The following is a 23,944-nucleotide window of genomic DNA, read 5'->3' on the forward strand; positions in this document are numbered from 1 at the left end:
AGTACAATACCCACTTCAGTATATACATGACTGGGCATATGAAACAGTGGAACATCCACAGTGGTTCCCCACAAAAATAATACAGGGCATAAATAACATGTTCTATGAAGGTCACCTCAAAACCCTGTCCCTGTGCATGGTCTCCTACAGACTACAGAGAGGTGATCTATGCCTGACCTACAAAGCATCCACTGATCCTGCTCTGATGGAGCTGTTGCACATCTGTAAAACAAATAACAACAGACTTACCCAATCTAATGACCTTAACCTTGTCTGCAACATAAACAGGACGTGTTAGGGTGACAGGTATGTGTCTCAGAGACTAGCCCTTCTATGGAACAGGCTTTCCAGCCTCATAAAACAGAGTTCCTGCTTCATCCAGTTCAAGTTTAACTTGGAAAAGTGGATGGGGAATCAAAAATGTAATCCTGGTATGGCACCTATGTCTCCAGCTGACAGAGGCATTGTGTAAATGCTTAATATCCCATTATACCTGTCAACTATAGAGATTTTTTCCAGAATGTCCAGATTTTTTCCTCATATTTTTTGTCTGTTTTTCATAAAATTGTGGTTTTCTGACAAATTATTGGCAAATCATTAAAGAATGAAGTTAGAAAATAATGACAGACATAATTTTCAGATTTCATACCCTTCAGAAAATTCGTGCTAATGAACAGCCTGTTTTTCTAAAAACTTCCTAAGTTTGTAAGAGCAATATTTAAAAAATGGGCCTTTGTATCAGTTTTATTTATGGCTTTGTCCAGATATCTTATTCTAAGAGATGAGAGGTATGTAACCTATGTATACCACTTAAAATTACCCTAGGGTACCAAACTTTGTCAGATACATTTTAGGAAGCATGTCAAGGCTTAAAAAGTATGCTTAAAGGTTGCTGGCAAAGTAATCACCAATGAATCAATGAGTTTGAGTGTGTTAGCGAGTAAGTGTGTGTGTTTGTGTGTGTGTGTGTTTCTGTGTGTGTGTTTGTGTGTGTGTGTGTGTGTGTGTGTGTGTGTGTGTGTGTGTGTGTGTGTGTGTGTGTGTGTGTGTGTGTGTGTGCGCGTGCATGTGTGTGTGTGTGTGTGTGTGTCTGTGTGTGTGAGTGTGTGTGTGTGTGTGTGTGTGTGTGTGTGTGTGTGTGTGTGTGTGTGTGTGTGTGGTTGGCTTGGGTGTTTACACTCATTGTGCATGTGTAAAGAAAGAAAACACTACATGTTTGTGCTTTCTACTGGATATTAGTCAAGGAGCCTTATGCACTGATGGTTTAGCTAATATATATATATATTAACCTGAAGTGAAGGCTGGAGGATCAACAGGCCTTGGGGTACTTGTGTATGGAGGAAAATTCTAAGGCTAAGGAGTATATGTGGGGTCCACCATTTATACAAAAGATGACAAAGAGAATTAGCATGAGAAAAAAATTATGAAAAAATGTAAGTTAAAAAGTCAGCTAAATTCCTAGGTTGTTACCTGGCAGTGTTCATTTTAGTTTTAGTGTATTGTACACACAGTTCAAATATGTATCTAAATGGTTGCAAGCAATATCAAATAATAAAATGCTTAATAAAAGTGAAAATAAGAAAAAACAAAAGATAGGAATGGAAATGAATAATAAACATAGATAATGAATGTACATAATCTAAAATGGCATACTTATAGTTAGTAAAAGTTCTTGTGTGATAGTTTTTTAAGAAACAGTATGCTATGGATTGAGCAGGTTGTGTTGAGTCCTGGTGTTTCAGATGCTTTTAGTCTAATAATTTGTTGTGATTCCTTCTTTTTTTCCCTAGCTTTTCTTCTATGTTACCTTTGAGAGATCCATTGTTAACATGATCACTGTCATGAAATGTAAATTGGACAAGTGTTGGCTAATTGCTTTTGAGAACTTCTTGTTTTGGATGTCTGGCGGAGTAATTTTTAGTTTAAAAGAGTTAATGGTTCTCTTCCACATAGAAAGCAGAATCTCTATTGCATTTTGCATAGTAAGCAACCATATCAGTCTTGCAGTTGTGTCTTCCTTTGCTGTGGTAAAGGGAAATGGAATTCTGTCACCTTTCATAGTTTCTGTAACAACTTTCACCTCCTGAGTTTGGTACTGAATCTGTATGCACCTTATCACTGCATTATTTGCTCCTATTCTTATACTAAATGAGTTTGCCTATAGATCCTCCCTCTTCCAACATTTTTCATAGTTGCTGAAAATGGGGAAAGTGTTTTCCTAATATTGTATTATGGGTCAAATTATGAGCTATGGCCACAGTATGCAACGATTTTCTCAGAAGAGTCTGAATCTCTACATGCGTAAAGGGATACTTTTATTCTGGCCACGATAAAACACCACAAACTCAGTGAAACAAAAAGCAGCTTGATGGAGACAACACAAGGTTTAATAAATTCCAAATTATCCTTCAAACAAATGATACAGGATTTCGTCCCTCCAAAGTATTACGGAGCTTCATCAGATAACATCATTAAAATAAGGTACACCTTTAAATATGATAAAATCCAGTCAGATGTTAAAATTCATCACACACCCTTAATCTACAACCAATCAGAAACCTTTTTTAAAACACTCGGTTTTGGCTAGGTTTTGGGCAAATGGGTGGTTACTTTGAAAGTGTAGAAAGCTATTCAAATAAGTTGGCTTACAAAAAGTTTCAGCAGTATAACAACCTTTCGCCACATCTTTCTTCACCAAAACATCCAAATATGAAATCTGCTGATGACCTACAGTGTGTGTAAAACTTAAGAAATTGATGGTGTGATTTATATAATCTATAAAATGATTGATGGAATCTGGTAGATCTGACCATAGAGTAAAAATATCATCCTGGAAACAAAGGTATAAACCACAATGTGAAAAATATGACGATGGAAGTAAAAACTTATATTCCCACATCAGCATAACGATGTTGGCATATAAGCCCCCACAACAGGACCCCATGGCTATACCCTCTTTCTGGAGATAGAGATATTTCTCAGACCAGATAAAATTGGATTTTAACACAAGGTCCAGCAGTAATTCATAAGTATTAATCTTATCCTGCTCCATACCTTTGCTGGCCATGTATTCACAAAACCACTCTTCCCCAATAGCATGTGGAATTACCATGTATAAATCTTTTATATCAATAGTAATAAACACATGCTTTTTATTAAACACCACATTATTCAGTTTTTTTCAGAAGGTCCCACAAGTCTATACAAATGTGGGCTTCCTCAAACACATATTTCTTAAGTTCAGTATCCAAATTTTTTTCCCAAAGGATGTGTAATCGAGCCCCTTGCGTCCACAATTGGACACATTGGGGGTTGATTAACATCCTTATGGATTTTGGGAAGCCCAAAAATGGTGGGAGTAATGGGATATTCAACTGTAAGGTAATTGTACTGATGTATATCAATAATACCTTGGATGAATAAATCATGTAGAAAAATCATGATCCTCCCATATACAGTATTTATTTCAATCACTGAACTTTCTTGGTATGTTGCTGATTGCAAAAGACATCTCATTTTATTACTTTAATCGCACTCGTCCATAGCAACCAAACCTCCACCTTTATCAGGTTTAATAAATCTTAACACCTGAAATTCCTTTCATATATTCAACTATGTGTTTTTAATCCTTAATTAAATTATTAACACAAGATCTTCGAAGACAACAATTGTGTAACATTCTTATATCAAGTTCACATCGATTCTGAAATAAAGGAAGGGAATTATGTAGGGGTGGGTTATAGGTACTTGCTACTCTTAAAGGATTTTCTACATACACATTATTTAAAAATAGAAGATGCAAATTCAATTTTCGTATATACAATTTCAAATCAATTAAGGTTTCAGCCAAATTCATCCTTCTTGCAGGGAAAAAAGAGAGCCCCTTGGAAAACAAATCACATATTTCTGTAGAAATATCCAAAGAGGAAAAATTATATACTTTAAAATCACCTGTAGAATTAGAAACAATGTTTAAAAGTGGTAATTGGAAAGTGGAACACAATATTACATCAACATCGATGCTTATGGGAACCGTTGCCTCCCCCTCCATGGATTCCGTCCATTCCCCCGAAAGTTTTTGTAATTCCCTCTGCTGGACTGTGGAGTTACAAAATAATGGGCTGTTTTCCCATTCTGGTTGTAATTGTGATTCCTCAGATGCTCTGAGAGTCTGGGAACCATCCCATTCTCCTGACCTAAAAATTCCTCATTATCTGTTTCAAATTGCTCACAAATATTGTCATTAACACTTTCCTTTGATGTCTCATCCGCGGTTACTCCGTGGCTCCATATCTGAGAATTAGGGGGTGACAGATATGCATTGTTTGTTCTATATGCATACATGTCCCTGCTCAATTTTTTTTAGCTTTCTGGACTTAATAACATCCATTTGATCTTCAATGGAATGCAAGATATGGGTATATTCAAAGTTGTTATCACTGAAAGCAGAATCCTGAGAAATGTTTTTATCCAATTCAACAACCCTTTAGTGAGAGACTCAATTGACTAGTTATTATACTTGATAACAAGTTCCATGTATTCCATTCCGTGTTTATCAAACATTTGTAACAGCTCTTTGTGAAAGCTAGAGTGGGAAACCAATCCAGTGCTATAAGCGCAAACCTTTAGATACAATCCCTCTATTTATACACTCCTTAAATGATCTGTGTCCATTTGTAGCTTCTTAATTTTTAGCAAGCAATGGTCAAATTCATTTAACTTGTCGCACAAGCTATTACTGTCTCTTGGAATACAATTGTTAAAAATATTATATATCGTTCAGGCAGGGAGTACTGGAAACATTAGGCCCACCTAAGGCATTACGGCCAAGGTTAGATAAAACATGTCTCTCACCTGTAACAGAGTTCTTATCCATGGATAAAATATGAGAGAAACTACCAGCGGAGCACGACTCAATCATGTTCCTCTGCTCCTCTGTAGAAGTACTTGGAATAGGGTGAGTAGAAACCTGGGACAAATCCAAAACCTGAGATAAGAATGGTGATTGTTCAGTCCTCTCCATTCTTTTATTCAACTGTGAATTAACACAGTCAATTCACCAATGATTGCTCCAGTGAAGTAACGGGTCTACTTCACAATGTCGAAAGCCGACAATATCGAAGCTGATATTGTCGGCACCACAATATCGAAAGCGCAGAACATCGTGCAGGCAAACGGAAATCTTTGTATGGGGAGATTTCCATTTACCTCAATGTAGTGCGGTCTCAGAGTTGGAATATTTAAGTAGTGGGGGTGGGGGGTGCAGCCCCCCGTGTGGGGGGTGCAGGGAAGCTTGCACCCCTGCCTATGCTAGTTAGTTTTTATTTTTGTTTGCTTTTTGTTTTTTAAGCGTTATTCAATGTTTTACTACATCGATCACTAGAAGTCGACCTTTAGTGATTTGATGTAGTAAGATTTTGATAATGTAATATAGACGCAAAGTAACAGCAATCGGTGATGCTGCCTCCATCATTGCACACTCAACACAGATTGACTGGCCACGATAAAACACCCAAAACTCAGTAAAACAAAATCAGCTTGATGGAGAAAACAAATAAATTCCAAATTATCCTTCAAACAAACAATACAGGATTTCGCCCCACCAAAGTATTATGGAACTTCATCAGATAACATCAATAAAATAAGTACACCTTTAAACATGATAAAATCCAATCAGATGTTAAAATTCATCACATGCCCTTCATCTACAACCAATTAGAAACCTTTTTTAAAACCCCCCCAAAAACAGTTCCTCACTGCAAAAACGACCTGTTCCTTTTTTTTAAAAAAAAAAAGATAAAATACAATACAATATCAAAACATTCCACTTCCTACAATATAAAAAAAACAACCATCATCTTAAACAAGCTTTCAGTTTTAGCAGACACAAAAGTGATTCTACTTTGTTTAAGCAAAGCCAAGTCTGGGCTCCTAGCAGCAACTGCCAGAAAAGCTCTGCTTTTTCAAGCAGCAACGGTCATGGTCCACCTCTGCCTGAAACGTGTAATGTTTCCAAAACAATTAATTTAAATCTATGCTCATTGTAAGAGTTAATATGTCTAGCCAAAGCATTTGTAAGCTTTCCATTACGAATATCGGATAGATGTTCTCCAATTCCAAACTTCAATTTACGCTCCGTCTTGCCTATGTAGAAACATGGGCAAGACTGACACAATGCACCATAAACTACTTTGATGGAATTACAATCAGGTTTGCCATGAATGGTTTGATTATTAATTAAAAACCTGTCCTACGTTCAATATATGCTTACAAAAAATGCAGGCGCCACATTTTCTCATACTACCTTCTTGGTTGTTTTTTCTAGTTTGCTCAATTATCTGCTTGAAATTACAGCCTTTCCTATATACTGAAACAGGTCTTTCCCCTACTTTCTCTCTAATATTACAATCATTCCCAAGAACACTCCAGTTTTTTATTAAAATTTCTCTTATGGCGTTACTATCAATACAAAAGGTAGTTATAAGGGCATTACCAAAATTATTAGGTTCATTAGTGTTGCTAGCCCCCAAACAGAATGTCCTGCATAATCTAATATTCCCCGTCATTATTAGCTACACTAAACTTCCTACTGAATATTAATCGAGAAGAAGCACAATTAAGCAATGGTATAAAGTGATGTTATCTGCTGAAGTTCCGTAATACTTTGGCGGGACGAAATCCTGTATCGTTTGTTTGAAGGATAATTTGGAATTTATTTGTTATCTCCATCAAGCTGCTTTTTGTTATACTCTCTTTTTCTGTGACAATATTTTCTTCACCTTATGGCTGTAAATAATTTTATGCTTACACATTCAGGAAAACCTGCAAAGGTGAAATCATGCTTCCATAATTTAACAGGTATTGATTCTCTTTCTAAATATGCAGTGAATATAAGTTGGTTTTGACACAGTGACACAGGGTTCACTCATTTATTCTGGCTGTTGGAACTACCTCATATAAAGCATGTATTTCGTTTTTTACAGTAGCATTCTCTTTAGTAACACAGAACTTAGCAACATGACTCCCTCCACACACACATTTGGTAAAAAATAAAAAGTTACTTTCTGCTTTTTACTTCATATATTTATTTCTACAGTTTTAGTCTTGTTGGTAGACAATTCATATTTAAAGAGTCTGTCATTACCTAATATGTGTTATACTAAAGTAAGCAGCTTAGCAGATTTCTTGTTATCTCTCTGCATACCCATTATCTTATGTTGAAAGGTAAACCTCTTTTAAACCTGCCTACTGTTAAAATTTCTAATATTTTTACACTATTGCTACCATCAGGTTCAAGCCACAGCATTAAAATGTGTTATGCAACTCTGCATTTATCTACATTAAAAACCCAGTTAGGAAAGTATACTGTTTATTATACCTTAGGTCATATACCGACCAAGAATAATGGTTATTTCTCAAGTTTATTGCACCTTATTCAGCCAGTGTCATTCATGTCTGTATACATTTCCTCTGACTCTTACATCTTCTAAGATGATTCTTGCTCAGTCTACTTGACTAAAGTTCTATGTGATGGCATACCACTAGCATGTCTCTATGTAATAATATTCCAAATAACTTTCACTGGCTAATTCCTTCAAAGGAGACACGGTCTTGTAATTAGCAGCCATACTGACCTGTTAAACCAGTTGTTATCACAGCACTGCACTTTGGTCAGTCCCAACCTGTGAGTCCATACTTTTCCACAGTAATTCCTTCATGGTTGCAGAAACCAGACAGCCATGACAGGAAAAAATAACAATCACAGTATGATGGGGAATTAGTAGAACAGATATTCACTGCTTGTGCCAGCAGACGTAGTGCAAGGAACTATTAACACTGGCAAATGTCTGACCAATTTTCCATGTATGCACCACCAGTTTCAGTCCCAAAATAACATTTGAGGCAAGCTATATGTAAAAGCATAGAGTTATTTAGCAATACACAAGCCAAAGTGCTAGTTCATTTGGCTTTGCAGTTTGAACAGAAAGCAAACAGTACCTTAGAAAGTGTATTATAACAATGGTCAGTTGACACAACCCATTCAGGATACAGACTGTCCTGTAGGAGAAGAAACTTCTAAGTCTTCCATCCCCATATGTTAGCACCACACTGAGTCTCCCTCTCCACATTTGCATCTCTTCCTTCAGAAGCACATCTTTCTTCAGCTGATCCTCCATGTGAGAAACCAACTTTCAGGGTTTAGCCCTACAGGCTTCTACGCTTTATATCATACTAACTGGCAATTAAGACTCCCTGATCTATGTGACTGCCTTGAGAATATTCTTATGCTCTATACTGCAGCATAGAGGTCCTAATGGAGAGATGATAAAATCAGCAAAAGGAGAGAAGTATTGCTGGAACTGAATTCATCTTCAAGTCTTGGTGAGTAACTTCAGGAGGTGGACCCTGTTTTACACAAAATCTTGCCAAGATGACACTAATATATATATATATATATATATATATATATATATATATATATATATATATATATATATATATATATTTATACATATACATATATATATATATACATATATATATATATATATATATATATATATATATATATATATATATGGGTCTACTTCATATGGTCGACAGTTCATATGGTCAAAACTCATTTGGTTGACGATTCATTTGGTCGACAACCAGTATTCAGGGCACTTAACAGGGATTTGCCCTCTCCCCAAAGTTGTGCGACCCTGGAGTTGATATATATAGTTAGGGGGGGCACAGTCCCCCACAATGGGGGGGTGTGGGACAAAGCCCCCCACTAATATTTGTTTAATATTCATTTAAAACATGAAAATACAACAGAAACTAAACATTTTAAATGGATATAGGTGGGGGATTCGCCCCCTACACCCCCCAATGTGGGGGCTGTGCCCCCCACCCCCCCAACTATATATATCAACTACAGGGTCGCACAACTTTGGGGAGGAGGAAAATCCCTGTTAAGTGCCTTGAATACTAGTTGCCGACCAAATAAGCCATCGACCAAATGAGTTTCAACCATATGAACTGTTGACCATATGAATGTCGACCATATGAACTGTCGACCATATGAAGTAGACCCATATATGTGTGTGTATGTATATATATATATATATATATATATATATATATATATATATATATATATATATACTGTAGTTTATATAGCATATATCATGGACAGAAGTAGGTTAAAAATAAAGAAGCTAGATGGGTGCACAACTCCTAGGATAAAAAAGTGGCTAATCCTGGTAGGCGTACTGGTACTAGGACTGGAAAAATGATAGTGTAGAATCCTCCAGACATGGAAACATTCCTACAATGGGGCTAGGCCATGCCCAGGGGGAGGATGCCCCCCCATTGTAGAAGAAAGTAGCAGTCCACAAAAATCACAAAAACTGATAGGCCAAAAAAGAGCCATATAGCTGATAGAGTGGACTTTTGAGGATAAGAAAGAAATTATGTATTGTTAGTATTATGCAAGAAGACCAGAATTTCCAGACAACAGATATATGAAAAGATTAAGAGAGAAATTAGAAGGAAAAAAATACATTCACAAGAAAAACTGTCAAAAGCTTCAAATACAAATTTATATTCATTAATAAAACACATTTATGAAAAACACCATATAGACCAAGAAACCTCGTGCCATTTGGAAAAACAAGCGACTGAGGAAGTACAAAAATTTAAAGAACAACATTTAGAGATGTTTGAAGGGTATAATAAAGAAATATTGACATGGGAAAGAAAGAGTGATTGAATATTGTACAATACTTATGCAAAGGAGAAAGCCAAATTAATCAACACAAAAAAGTAGCACCAAATATATTCAAAGAGAAATATAGGCAAAGCCATTCAGATATGGAAAATTTCCCAATAAAAATAAGATCACAAAGAGGGAGTGTAGAACAGACTAGTCAAGTAGAAGTTAAAAAAAATTGAAACTGAAGTTATGAAATATTTGCAACATGAAGGATTCAGTGTAGAAAGTCTAACACAGTTCATATAACAGCACTATAGAACAACTAGTTCCCAAAGTAAGGAGAAACAAGAAGAGCAGGAGACATCTGAAGAAGAAACATGGACATGGGAAAGAAAAAGAGATTTAATATGGTGCAATATTTATGCCAAGGAGATAACAAAACTAATCAATGCAGAAAGAGCAACACCAAAGATATTTGAAGAGAAATACAGCCAAAGACATCTAGATAGGGAAAATCTTGCAATACAAAAAATAAGTAAACAAAGAGGAAAAGTAGAAAGTTAAAATATATTAGACACATACTACACTGATAAAGTACATCACAGTGACCATGAAACAGTGGCAAACCACTTTTCAGCTAAGCCATGATAAAGGACAAATTATTATTCCAGGGATAAAAATCCAAAGGGGGATACTATCACTGCTGCTCTTTTGCCTTGCCCTTAACCCATTAAGCTGTCTGCTTAACAGATGAGGTCATGGCTATTAATTTGGCTCCCAGAAAGCGACAAAGTGCAAAGACTTGTCATCTTCTCTTTGTCGATGATTTAAAACTGTATAGCTTATCAGATGAGGAACTGAAAGTACAACTGCAAGTAGTCAAAACTTTTTCAGAGGATATAATGCCATTTCATCTTGACAGATGTGCAAAAGCAACCTTTAAAGCAAGAAAGCTCTAGCAGCAAGAAACCATCAATTTTGGACAAGAATGTGGTATAAAAGAACTTGAGCAAGATGGAGTGCATAAATATCTGGGTATTGATGAAAAATCAACAATAAAACATGAACAAATGTGAATAAAACTTAGTAAAGAATATTTTAGAAGGCTTAAATTAATCCTGAAAACAGCAATGACATCTAGGATTAAAATTCAAGCTATAAACCAGTTTTATCTTACTGTCTTAACTGACAGGTTTGGAGTGATTGACTGGCCCCGAAAGGTATTGGATAGATTAGACAGGAAAACAAGAAGGATGTTTCATGCTCATCAAATGATTTATAAAAATGAGTGCATACCAAGATTATACTGTATATTTCCCATTCCAATGGAGGTATGGGCCTCCTTAAAACTGATTACATGTAAAGAGATGTACAATCATGGGACTGCATATATATCTGTTGACCTCACAAGACCCAAGCATAGCGAATGTTTTGAAACATGAGGAAAATAAATCTAATAAACAAAGAAAGTAGAAAAAAATCCAAGATAACTTCTCTTTTATGTCTAACAGAAGCATATCGGCATCAAGCGGTAACAGAAATCAAACCAAAAGTAGGTAAAAATAAGGCAGCAACTGAATGTGCCCAAAACAACAGAAAGAATATAAGGTGAAGGATCAGATGAGATGGCGAGAAATGTGGAAAATCCATAAATATAGTTGCAAATATAGAAAACTCCTGGAAGAACCTCATGTTGATCAGAAATGAAAGTGGGAATAGTTAAGGAGAGGCAAATTCAAACCAAAAGATGAAAGGTTAATATTGGAGCCCCAAGATAGTGGGCTATGTACACATTGGTTTACAAAGTCCATTGAATATATGGGACAAACAGACACATTTAGGTTTTGTAAAACAGAATTAGAAACAGTTGAACACCTTGCTGCTGGTTTATGATATACTAATAGCATTAGGACTGTATACTGAAAGGCATAATAATGTAGCAAGACTGCTGCACTGGGGATTGTGTAAACATTATAATATTGAAGTAGCTGAAAAACACTGGAAACATGATCCCCAAATTATCATAGAAGATGAAGCCTACATCACATGGGATCACTCATTACCAACAGCGCAAAAGATCGATGTGAGAAAACCAGATATAGTGGTCCATGAAAAGAAGACAAAAGTAGCATTGATCACTGAAATCACTACACCCAGTGACTACAGTGTCCTGCATACAGAGAGACACAAAGTCATAAAATATCAGGATTTGCAGGCCAAAATGAGAGCGATGTGGAAGTTAGATATCCAGACAGTTCCAATAGTAGTAGGAGCAATGGGTCTTTTAAAAAAGAATCTACAGTTATATTTAGATATGTTACCAATACATGTAACTCTGTATGAATTATAGAAGGAGTCATTACTGAGCACATTGTGGGTACTGCAAAGAGCACTTCTGGCTGTCATCAAAGATTGAAACAATACTAATTTCATGAACTTTAATAGTACTTTGACTTAGGAATGGGGGTCCATTCCTGTCATGGTATTAGAAACCCAAAAGATTTGCAGAACTTAAAAACAGCATACATTGTGAGTAAACATTCAAAGCTGCACACATATTTTCCATAACCAACACTTTAGTAGTACCCTCCTACCAGCACAAAACCATGGGTTTTTGGAATGGGAACAATAGGGTGTATACCCTGAAAAAACGATTTGCATGTCTGTGGGCTAACTTGGGTCTTGGGGAAGCTAGATACTGAAAAGTTCAGAGGGACAGTGCCCAGCAGCAGAGTTTTGAATTTCTATCAGTTTGCTTTCTTAAAATGGGCATGACCTGTTACCAATGTGAAGTACCTGCCTAAAGCAGCATTAGAAGACATATAAAGCTCACTTTATTGTCAGACACTCTCAACTTCTGAATATTTTTTATCTGCATTACTTGGCGTCTTGCTGATATTAGGATAGTATTGTCCCCAAAGCTACCTCTAATGAGTCATTATATAAGGTAAGCGCTTCAGTAAATTCAGAAGTTACTAACACAGGTAAGGAGTAAAACATCCATTCAGATCATAAATATTCTATCTGCATCAAGAGACCACTGCAACTGAGAGGAGCCCCCACCTCCCCATTGTGAGATTTGACAAAGGGCAGGCAATAGTCACAAAATTATGTGCAAATATTCTATAGTATCCAACTAGTCCAAGCACAGCCTTCCCATCCCATTTAGTAAAGAGTACAAACTATTTTTATGGCTTCTATTTTCCCTTGCTGTGGTCTTAAGACACCCTAAGTACACAGTTTGGATATACCTGATTTATTTTTCGTACTGTCTAAAGTCTGAGCCTGTCTGTCTTGCATTGAGGGTTGGCATAATGGTTAAGGTGTTTACATAGACAAGAGATACAGGGCTTTATTTATATTAAGAGAAATTGCCTATATGCTTAACACAGTTCACAATGGCAGCTAGCCTCGTACTTACCTATAAACCTAACACAGCATGCACTCTAGGTAACTGAGATTCCCAGTCATGTGAATAAATTACCTCATCTTTCAGTATACTACAGCAACTTTACCCATCAGCCTCTGAAACATGTCTGGAGTTCTGTTAAAACAGATCACCTGCTGATTTGTTTTTTAGGTGAAAGTGTGTCTGCCAGTTTCTCTTCATAAAGTCTGCTGATATTAAGTACGTGGCCATTCCTAGCTTCACTATCAACTCTTCAGTCCTTGGCATGGGATAGTTATTCATCTTTGAAATGCTATTCGGTTTCCTAAAATATATGTAAAATCAGTAATTCCACCCGACTTGAGACTAGCATTATCGGGCTGCTTCATTCACTTTGGGATTGCATTATCATAGCAGGTTGAACATTCTTTGAAGGTCTTCTCAAACTATCTGTTTGTATGATTCTAACCATAGCCTAACCATATGTTCTATTAGTTTAATTTTCCTGTGTATTACTGAGAATATTCCCTTAGTTTAACAAAAATTCTCTCCCTTTCTGCATTTGTACTTTAGACAAGGAATATTTCAGGACCCTCAGCCTGCAAGCATTCTGCAGAATTCCATGCTTCCTTTGATTGCTTGACCACGTTAATTTAACAAATTTGCTCAGTCTTTCTCGTTCTTTCCTCTAACTTTATAGTTTATTGCATTTATGTTTTTTATGTCCTCACATTGCTCCTGACATTTGGTTAGAAATATGTTCTTTGTGAAAGGAACTGTAATTAGTATCTGATCTCCAGGGATAAATTCTTAAAAAAGGAAATTTTTTATAAATGTATTGCTGCATTTCCAAGGCTGTCTGCATGTGCATCCTTACTATGGACAATACTGACTTTACTCTGTCTTAAAAACTAACATGCTGTTTTATCACATTTAAAATTATGAATTTTCATCTTCCCAAGTTCCCTTGGCAATATCAAGCAGTTTTCTCAGATGCTTGCTCTACAGAACTTCAAATAAGGGTAAACACGGTTGAATCTGTGCTGCCTGTTTGATGAGTACGGTAGCAAGTAGTCCCTGGTGTAACCATCAGCATCAACCACTTTGCTCAGCACAGATTTTAGTATTTTATTTAATTTCTGTACTAATCCATCAGTGTGCTAAGTGTAGACTGATATCTCCATCTGTTTGACATAAAGGTTGCAGTACCCTTGCCATGGTCATTAAGTATACCCGCCTAACGTGTCCATAGCAATACATTCAAATGGTATTTCTTCCATGGCTATTAGAATCAAAAATGTTCATATTAATTTCAGGTTGGAATGCAGTTTTCTGGAATTTAGGATAAGAAGCACATAATTTTTTATCTCATCCTTTATGCCTGATCAGGACGATATAGCTAATGTAGTTGCTTTAGTTTGGCCTATTCAAAGGTCATCTCCCAATGGACAAACTTCATTACAAGTGCTATGTACAATTTTTGACACTAGTAACTGATGTAGAATTTCCTTCCTTTCTTTATTCTTTTACTGCAAATTAGGGATAATATGTATGGGAATATCCTGTTCACTATCTTTCCATATAACCTTAATTATGTTTTTTTCTTGCCATCTTTAAAATGTCTTCTCATTCTGATATGTTAAAATTAATGGCAGCATTCATTTAAGTCCTATGACTCAGAAAAACTTTATTTACTAACTTGCTGAGCTGGAAGGTGTACCTTTTTCCCTTAATAATATTGCCACTGAAGCCTCTTTTATGTCTTCCGCTGCAAAATGTAGTTCTAAACAACAAAAAAACTTCTGGTTTACTTTCTTGTCTATTATTGCCTGCCCCTTGAGTGTTGTCTTTTCTTTCTGACCTCCCCAACTTAGTGAAAATCGTTTTCTGTCCTTTCACTGAAAACATTGGGCCGGATTCACGATGGCTTGCACGGAGTCTATGAGTAGAGTAAGACTCCATGCAGCCATCATGTCCGACGAGCAATCCAGGAACAGCCTGCAGGGGTGTGCAAGAGAGCTCCTAAAATGGCTCTTACATAGATAGGGCTGGGATATGCAAATTACCTCAATTGCAGGCGAAAGGCATGCAAATGAGGTATATTTGTGATTCTGGAAACCCAAACCTGTCCGAGTAAGAGCAGTGTTATTTGCAGAAATGTACTCAGTTGACAACTGAGTACTGTTCTGCAAATAGCAAAATGGAGCTGTGACAGCTCCAAATAAAGGTTGCATCCAGTGCAGGAAGCATGCCAATGGCCAAATATATGGCCATTGGCAATGTTTCCCGATGCAATATGAAAAAAAATATATATTTTTTTCTCCGATTTCCGATGTTTAAGGATCCGCAGTGGTGGTGCTGCGGTAGCATTGTCGCCTCACAGTAAGACTCTGTCCGATTAGATTCACAGACACACAGTCTTCTGTGTGGAGACATGCGTGAATGGGCATATCTTCATTGAAGGTTGTGCATCAGGGCTGGTAACTCGCCACGTAAAAATTAACTACCAATCATTAGCGGACCGGAGTTCCGCTGTGGTGACCCCTAACCGGGAAAAGCCGAAAGACACAAACAAAGCATAGCGCAGCGCCGCACAAACGGGCTGCGCTCTAAAAAAACAGAAAACTAAAAATTAAAACCCACAAATGTGGATCTTATTTAAATTGTTAATGTACAATGCAAGGGAATGGCAGGCTGAAGACAACATGGCCACCGAGTAGAGGTTGCTAAGGGGGGAAACTCTGTCTAAGAGATGTATCCAAGCATTAGTAGGCAATCCTATGCAAAGGAGGATTAGGATAGTGAATCGCAAGTTTACATAGCAAATGAGCACAGCCAGTGGAGTGTAGGAGTAGGATAAGGGGAGTAACAGAGTAGAAGATAGGTGACATCACAAGTGGGGTATGTATGAAAGAAGTGAAGGTCATTGGAGCAGAGTGGCATGTGTCAGCTGTCATTTACACATCATGGAAAGAGGTGTGTCAACAGTTAGGCTAGGTAAAGGCAACAAATGTAAGGTGTATGTCATGGATAACACCAAAGTTTCTTGCTGAGCGTGCATGCACGCGTGTGCACACCAGTAAACCCAAATAAGACAGTGTGCGCATGTGTAACCGTGTGTGCGCGCGTGTATGCATGAGTAAGCATGTATAAGGCTGTTTAAACAGTTGTAAGCGCGTTTGCGCTGGTGTGTGCTCGTTTTAACCCGAATAAGCACATTTTAGTCCCTGTAAGCATGTGTGCGCACGTGTGAGCTGCTGTGAGCATGTTTGCGCTTGTGTGTGCGGCGCTGCCCCCCCCCCCCCCGAGGAAACAGAAAGGAAAAAGGAAGTACAACAAATAGTAGAAAGCTACCAGGGAGCACTAGCAGAGCTAGCAGGTGAAAATAATCAGAATCAGGCAATTACACAGGAAGTACACTAGCCCAGCCTAGCACTTAAAACTCTACAAACAACAGTCCATTATGTTTCTCACAACAGACACTGCAGTAAGCTAATAGAAGTGAAAACTGAAAAAGCTTTACTGAGACAAAGAAATGTTAGGGGCTGCCATTGCTGTTATAAGGCGACATATGCAACATGCTGAGGATGGTGACAATGGAAATGCTGCTGGACAATCCACAGTGAGGAGACAGAGAAGAGCGTACAGGCCCAGGGTAACCTACCAGGGGCTACATGAGCTGGAGATAGTGGAGTGCTATAGAGTGGACAGAGACCTCCTGCAGCAAATTGTTGAGCTGTGCAGGCCACGCCTCACGCACAGAACCAACAGAGGGGAACCCATCACTGTGGAAACCAAGGTATGTGTTGGCCTAAGAATATTAGCAACAGGTACCTTCCAGAGACCAACCAGTGATATGATGGGGATATCACAAGCATCAGAATCCAGGGTACTGCACCAGTTCATGGATTCCATGTCAGCACATGTCAGTGATCATGTATATTTTCCCAATTCCTGTGAGGTATTGGCCAGAAATATGCGTCTCTTCCAGCAAATAGCGGAATTCCCTGAGGTAGTGGATGCAATAGACTGCAAGCACATATGCATCAAAGCACCAGCTGGCGAGTGGGGTAGGGTCTACTTCAACCACAAGGGCTTCCCCTCCATCAACTGCCAGGTTGTGTGTGATGCCCAGGGCATAATACTGAATGTCTGTGCTGGCTGCCTTGGAAGCTACCATGATTCCCATATCTGGCATCTGAAGCAGCTGTACCAGACATTTGCCAGTGGGGACATCACACATGGTCACCTAGTGGGGGATGCTGGCTATGCACTGGAGCCATGGCTGATGACACCCATCAGAAACGCACACACACCTGAACAGGAATGCCATAATGAGGCACACGCACAAACACGTAATGTAATCGAGCATGTGTTTGGGCTGCTCAAGTCATGGTTCCAGTGCCTGGACACATCTGGTGGAGCCTTGCAGTACTCACCAACTACATGTACCCAAATTGTCATGGTATGTGCTAAGCTACATAATATGATCCTGCGAAAACAGCTGCAGCAGGACCAGCACAGGCCTCGGCCAAACAGCCCCCCCACCATTGCCAAGGCCATCACAGGCAGACTGTGACTCGGAGGAGGAACAACCTGAGCCTGCCCCAGTAGGCAGAAGGAGGTGTACCCAGTATGCTTTGGCCTTGGCAAGGAGGCAATGCATAGCACATACACTGGCTCAGTAGGAACTCTGGAAATGATACCTCTCTCTGACTTGCACATATAGTAATAGGGATGCCTAAGTTGACACTACCTGCTTTCAAACATGTACAAGGAGTGTAGTATGTGCATCCGACATAGGCAGCCCTGCAGCACCACCTGAGGCATGATTGCCATGTGTTAAGCAATATAAAGCAGTGCTAAACAGCATTTACCACCGTGTAGTATATGCAAACAAAATTGCACACACCAACTAGCACAACTGTGGTCAATGTTGAGTAATATTGGGCAACGTCCAGCAATGTTGGTGAATATTGAGCAATGTCGGACAAGCCTGGTCTAAGTAGGGCAAAGCTGAACAAAAGCCAACATGCTCATATTTGCTTGACTGGCCCTTAAGCAGTCTGGTCTGCTCAGTATGAAAATATAAAGCAGTGATGGGCCTCGAACCCAGGATACTGTGCACTATAGTTAAAGTACTGAACCACTAAACCATGACAGTATTGCAGTGGTCAGCCTGTATGAAGGAATGTTGATAAGTCTATGCAAAGTATCTCATGGAAACCCTGCAGGCACAGCATAATCCCTGTCGAGTTATGACACAAAGGTGAGTCCTGCAGCAAGAACAGAACCCGACTTCCAACACACACAGTATAAATGTTAATATTGGTCATGTTCACACACATCAACAAATGTAGTGGACCTCAGATAGCAACATACTGAAAGGTCACACTGGGCATGCTCACACACTTGAATAAATGAGACAAATGTCAGGCAACAAAACACGGAAAGCCTGAACTGGGCATGCTCACACAATTAGGCCATGTCTGAGTACAGCAGTGGGCCACACATATATGGCAGTTGCATGTGTTAACCCAGGAACCTCTCACTATCCAGCAATCCACCCTGTGTACACAGTTATATGATAACAGACACATATATAATATAGCGGAACCTTGTCATAATCAAATATGTTCTCAGATACCTAAGTTGTTCATAGAAACTGGTAAAGCAAAGACGATAAAGACCTGCAAACAGTATCAGCAATAAACATTGTGCATCCCGAACATTAGCATACGTTCAGAGATTGATACTAGGCTATCTGCCCTAGGGCATGTACAAGCCTAGCCAGAGTGTGTTTGGCATTCGCAACCCTGTCAGATTACTACACTGTGCGTGTGAATAGTAGGTCACACAAGATAGCCTATGTACGTTTAGGCTAGTGTGCCTCTGTCTAGCAGGGACACAGAAGTTATCCCAGGGGTAAACATACGATCACCCATACAGTCGTCAAGATGTCTCCTGTAGGTGGTCAGTGGGTGGCTCTGTCTATGTGAAGCTGGGATTACAATCCGGAGTGAGTGGAGCCTCTGGGATAAGAATATGTCCCTCCAGCATGTCCTATTAACATCTGTGCTGAGGTATATGTCCCTGGAGTGTGTAGCTCCAAGGGAGTCGGATATCCTGAGGTTGAGCATGTCCAGTAATTCTGGGTTGGGTATATCTGTAAACAACAGGCACATATCATATCCGAGTAGGTGGTAAGCAACTGAGTAGAGCTAGAGTCACTGCATCCGAACTGTGCAGGGCATCCGTGTGAGTCCCTAGATCTGCTTGGTGAGGAACCTCTGTGGCCAGTACAGTTGCTGCAGGTGTTGGGTAAGGTACACCCCAAATGTGGCATTGTAACCAAGCATGGTTGTGATGAGTATAGGGGCACAATGACCTCACTCAATCTAGATGTGAAACCATATGGGATAAGGTGGCCTATATGGAAGGTTTGTCCAACCACTTTGGCAACGTGATTGTCAAAGGCGACAGTACGAACAAGTCATGTCCCCAAACCCCTAACAACTCCTACCATATGTAATGGAGTACTACCTATGTGGTAATGTGTGGGCACATTGTTATTCTCAAAGGGGATGACTATGCAACTAATGGCATTTATCTGTAGGCCATGGCTCAGGCACCAGTCATCCATCTCTGTGAGACCCTATTTGAGTATGCATGTGGCAGCTGGAGAGCTGATAATGGCACCCAGTTTGCAGTCAAGTGCGAACATGGTCAGCCATATTCCCCCTGTGGTAGCCTGTACGTCAGACAAATACATACTGAACAAGAATGGTCCCAGGACCGAGCCGTGTGGGATGCCACGTGTAACTGGTGTATAGTCAGACATGGCACCTGCAATTCTGACCATGTGGGTGCTATCCCTGATCCAGGTAGAAATCCATCGTGTGAGATATGTGTCCATACAACCAAAAGGAAGAAAGCAGTAAGCACCGTGGTAGTCCAATGAACCTCTCCAAGCTGTAACTGTAGATAAATCCTTTATTGAACACGAACAACACAATAAGGTAAACGAAACACTGATAAATCAAGCGCTTTCGCCTGCATAGATGTCAGGCTTTTTCAAGATGAAACAGCAGGGTAACCAAGTTCATTTAAATAGAGGCTTTCAGTGCTGATTGTTTCAATTAAACAATTACATTAATTCAATTAAATTAATTGAAATTAAGTTGATTGAAATGCTTTAACCAACACCAAGATGTAAAATATACTTTGTTGAGATGGAAGCATGATTGTGCACAATACTTTTGATTTCAAGAAAACAAATAAAAACATGTTAAAATACAAATGCGTAGATGTTGTCTGACAAGAGCTGTGAATACTATCTTATAATGTTAAATACTATCAGTACATTCTAAAGTCATTGAAAAAAACCTTCTTAGTTTAAATATTTTAAATATTATAAATAACATGGACAAATAAACAATGAAATCAGAGTGGTGTGACAACTGTGTTTTTTTGTTTTAGTTTTTTTAAAATGAAACCTTCTAAGAACTGTGCATATAAAAATATACAATTAAAATGAACCTTAAAAAATTCCTTTATGCACTCAGTGCCAATAAAATATCAATAAATATAAAAATAAATATAAATAAAAATACATAGTTTAATATATATATTATTTCCAGTTAATATATAATAAATATCAATAAATATAATAAATATAATAAATATAATAAATATTAAACTTGTGTGCTAAGTCTACTGTTGTGTAACCAGTACCTAAAAAATGTCTAAAGAATGGGGTTTTAATTAATAAATTATTAATTTATACCCATGTGCGTGTTATGATGTAATAGTGTCTTTTATACAAAAGCTTGTTGAAAACATACAAATATTTGCAACTTCTTACATTCAACCTGTGACATCTTTTGTAGATGAATTTCCAAATGGTCAACCTATGAGCAACTATATTATTCATTGTTCCATAAGATATTAATTATGGTTATAGTTTCGCTCGTCTAAGTTTTAATAAACTACTGATGCTGATAGCATCATTTAAGGCAGGTGGTTTCGTTGCATTTAGTCTGAGTTGCCATATTAGTTCTTTGTACTCAATGGTGGCTTCCCAGTCACCACCTCTTGGGTTATGGGGAACCTGTTCTAAGACTAAAAATTTCACAGACATATTAGGGCAAACCATCTAGTGTCTATAAAAAGCGTTTGATTCTTTCTTCTTTTATAGGTTCATAGGTTCATAGGTTCATACTAGGCTATCTGCCCGAGGGCATTTATAAGCCTAGCCCATTGTTTTGTGGCTTACGCCACCCCTTTAGTATGGGGAACTATACCCATTATTTTGCTGTCAAAGGATGTCATAAAGGTGTTTGTAGATTCTCCTATGCAACGTCCTTTCGGTCTTTCCAATGTAAAAACTTTCACAAATCTGACACACACCTAAGTATATTATCCCTTTAGATGCACAGTTGTAATGTAACTCTGATCTGACTCTAAAATTTATGGATTTAATGTATAATGAACTTGTGTTCATAATGTATGCACATTGTTTGCAAGCATTACATTTGTAAGTACCTGCCTGAATCTTTACGGTTTGTTTCGTGCATTGCCTTTGTCTCTCAAATAAATTTTTGAGATTAATATTTCTTGCGTTGACAAATGTTGGTTGACTGGGCAACCATTTATTAATTTATTCATTTGATCTTATAATAGGCCAATATTTCATTATAGTGTTTCTTAAATCCACAGCATTGTTATTATATGTGCATACAAAAGCAGCTTTAGAGTCAAATTCTTTACTTTGTGTTTGTGTTTCAGCAATTCCAGTTGTTATCTCCCCTTTTGATGTACCTAGTAAAGGTGAATATGTGTTGTCTCTTTTGGTTAAAACTTCCTGATGCATTTTGTTTATTAACTTTTCAGGGTATCCTCTTTCTAAAAATAAGTTCTTTAGTGTGTTCAATTCCCTACAAAATAACGCATCCGTACTACACATTCTTGAGTCCCGATATGTGTCCATATCGACGCTGGTGAGCCTATGCATAATGGCCCAGTGGGTTATTGTGTTGAAGGGTTTTGCAAGGTTCAGGTAGGCTGTGTGGACAACCGTCCCTATGTCGATGGACCTGTTAACTGTTTAAAGAATACAAACAGGTTCAAGAGGCAAGATCTGCCCACAGCAACGCTGAAATGTGTAGGACACAGTGTCTGTAGGTTCCCGATGTCTATGTGTATGAGTCCCATGACAATACGCTCCATAGCTTTGCAGAACAGTCTAGTTAGGCTTATAGGGCAATATTGTCTGTGGTCCGTTGTGGCACCAACTCTGTGGAGTGGGACCACTGTCGCTGTACGCCATTCCTTGGGTACATATCCTGTAGTAACTCCGATATTGAACAGTGCTGTAATGTAAGGGTTATGTCTGTCATGAAGCTCGTGTAAGATGCAGGCCGGGACACCTTCTGGTCCCATTGATGCTGTGATGCACACTTTGGGGAGGGCAGCACTCACCTGTTACTGTGTGATGTCAGGGAGGTTACACTCTGTTGGGATGGATAATTGCTCCTTAGGGGGGATGGGGGGAGACATCTGCACTGAACCTGTTTGCCAAGATGTTGGCAATGCCAGTGGGTCCAGGGTAAGTTTAGTCAGTATGCAGTAACTCACAGCATATCAGTGAGTGTCCACCCAGGTTCCTGACATAACTGAAGAAGGCCGTGTGATAGTCCTATGTGTCTGGAGCAATTGTCCAGTAGAAGCGGCCCTTAGAAAAGTTCATGAGTGATCGTAGCTGTCTGCTAGTACAGATCACAGATGCCTTCCCCATCTGGGATTATGCTCTATCATATAGTAGCTTCCTCCTGATGTTGTACAGCTTATTAATGGCTGGGGTCTACCAGACAGGTGCCCTGCCATTGGAGGAGTGAGTCCTGTTGTTATTTGGGATAGCACAATCCATGCAGTCCACTAGGTGTCCATAGAATGTGTATGTAAAGGATTCAGCAGTCTGAGCCGTATTTGCCACTGTCTCAGGGTCTCTGAAGGATACCACCTTGCTTTGGTGAAGTGAGACATTGGCTCATGAGAAGTTCACCAAGATTACCCAGGATGGGTGTGTGGATGGTATATGTATGTCCAGTGAGATACATGTATGTTCTGACCTTATCAATAAGGGGTATATCGTTGGTGTGGAACATAGAGTCCCCATGTTGTTGATGATCAGGTCCAATATGTATTCCCCCTTGTGGCTGTGCTGACTGGTTATGCCATAGCATATGAGTCTACAAATTGTAGCGACTGTTGGGTGAGGGTGTTGGGGCTTGAGTAGTATCCCCAGTCAATATTTGTGTATTTGAAGGCACCCAATATAATGGTGTTTGTGGAGACCTTCATATTCTCCATAGTTCCCATGAAAGCTGAGTGCGGTTCCTGAGTTTGGGAGGGTGGTCTGTAGCAGGCAACAAACTGAAAGGCAGTTTTGCACAATGGTAGTTGTATATGTATGGTCTGTGATGCTTTGTGCAGTACTACTAACCCAGAGGTGTGTGTATCTGTGATGTATATGGATACTCCCCCTAGTTGTGTTGTCTGTTCCAAGTCTTGTGGTCAGAACGCATGGTATGAAACATAACCTGGTAGTGCTGTTGTGCATAAGTGAGCCTGAACCAGGCATCTGTTAGTGCACAGATATTGCTATCCTCCATACTGAGGAGAGTCCTGAGTGGCCGCAATATGAGGGTAACACATCTGGTGTTGAGCAGCATTACCCTTAGTTTCATTTAACCTGTAATGTCTATGGAGGTGGGTTTGTCTTTTGAGCCCTGTTTAAGAAAGGCACTATGGTGGTAGCAAGAGCCTTAGCCAGCATTCAAAAGTCCAAGGGTGAC

Source organism: Protopterus annectens, chromosome 10.part0 (assembly GCF_019279795.1).
Source record: "Protopterus annectens isolate FY-2018-M chromosome 10.part0, PAN1.0, whole genome shotgun sequence".
Classification (NCBI taxonomy): Eukaryota; Metazoa; Chordata; order Ceratodontiformes; family Protopteridae; genus Protopterus; species Protopterus annectens.